Here is a 1,714-nt window from a genome sequence, read left to right as displayed (position 1 = left end):
CATCTTCATCCTGAGAGAGGAAGAGGAGGAGGAGAGGCAGAAGAACATAAACAACTTTAAGCTATTACTAAAACAATAACATAACAGGATCTCTTTGTCTCTCTTTTATATCAGTTTCTTCAATATTTGTTTCAGTAATTAGTTTAGTGAAGACCTCAAGTTTGGACTTTGGTTTGTCAGACGGAGATCAGGTTTCATGACTGAACGAGACCAGCCTGACTAGCAGCGCTCCCTGATGATGAACAAAACATCTAGTGGAGATCCGATGATGCGTAAGGGAAAGATAGCTGCTGGAATAACATAGGGGGCGCCCTGGAGTCAAATTCCAATTCCTATTTGTGTCTTTAGACATTAACACAAGTCCTTCATATCCAGCTTGGTATCAATCAGATGATGAGATGATTGAGAGAAAACTAAATATGCTAAAAAATAACTCAAGGTTTTGATAACTTTGAATCCTCTGCCTCTGATCTACTGATCAAACATGAAGCTCTAAATTCCCAGGATCTTGTTTAAGTTTGAGGTGTGTAAATGTCAAAAATGGCCATAATTTGCCCTTAGACCCAAAATGAAATTTTACAACATAGCTCCAAAACATTTTTAATCCTGATTTGTGGGGATCAACTTATGAGCCAACTTTCAGATCTGTGTGGAGCAGTTTGGCCACCCAGTCTTTACTCTATCAAAATCCCAAAAATTATCGCTGGGGATAATGTTCGGTGAAGCTTGGTGAATCTTTGAATATGTTAAGGTCTCCAAAAGAGTCACTTAAATAATCAGAATAACAAAACACAGCAAATATAATAAGCTTTAGATAAACAAGCTCTGATTATCCTGGAGGGAGCTAAATCATCCTGAACACTTTGGAAATCCTAACAGATTAAATAATAAATATATTTGTTGTTGCTCTCAAATGTCCTTTATTCAACAATTTAACGGCAGAAAGTGATTTTGAATAGAAAATGTTTTTTATTTTGGCAATTTATAATTTTTGATTAAAATGCGATTAAATGCGATTAATCAATTACAGATCATGTGATCAGCTTGATAAAACAAGTCCCAAGCAGAGTTTATTTCTGTTCAAGATCAACAATCAAAATATCAGAAAATCAAAATATAATTTTTGTGTATTTAACTTCATCAAGTTGACATTCAGCCTTTGTTTTTCTCAGCAATCAGATTTATCTTAATCAATTAATAGAAACAGTATCAGACCAGAAGACAAGAGGACGTGAACATGAACAGCAGCCAAAGTGTTGGAGCTGAAACACTGACAGGTAGATGTGAATCCTGTCCGTCTCTCACACAGGAATGTTTGTTCWAAGAGGTCGGCTGCTAGGTAGTCAGCTGGGGGAAGATTGAGGAGGAAAACATAGTTTACAGGTTTTGTCTTGTATGTTTTCAAAAAGACAAAACCTGTTCCAAAAAGACAACGTTGTTCCTTCTATACTATTTTACTGTTTCTACAGTAAAATAAGCACAAGTGTTTTTCAATCTTGGAAGCATGAACTTTTTAACCAGAGTGTTCAGCGAGGTTGGGCTGGGCCTAGCAGAGCAGTGGATATGAGAGGTGGAGCTGGATGTGGCCCTACTGGCCTGACACAGCTGACCGAGGAGGATGTGCTGCTAGAGAAGAGACTGAACTCTCTCCTCCAGCAGCAGGAGGGAACACACACGCCTGTGACTATGTGCTGTTAATATAGTGAACACACAC

Source organism: Poecilia reticulata, linkage group LG2, assembly GCF_000633615.1.
Source record: "Poecilia reticulata strain Guanapo linkage group LG2, Guppy_female_1.0+MT, whole genome shotgun sequence".
NCBI classification, from domain to species: domain Eukaryota; kingdom Metazoa; phylum Chordata; class Actinopteri; order Cyprinodontiformes; family Poeciliidae; genus Poecilia; species Poecilia reticulata.
Note: the sequence above shows the minus strand (reverse complement) of the source record.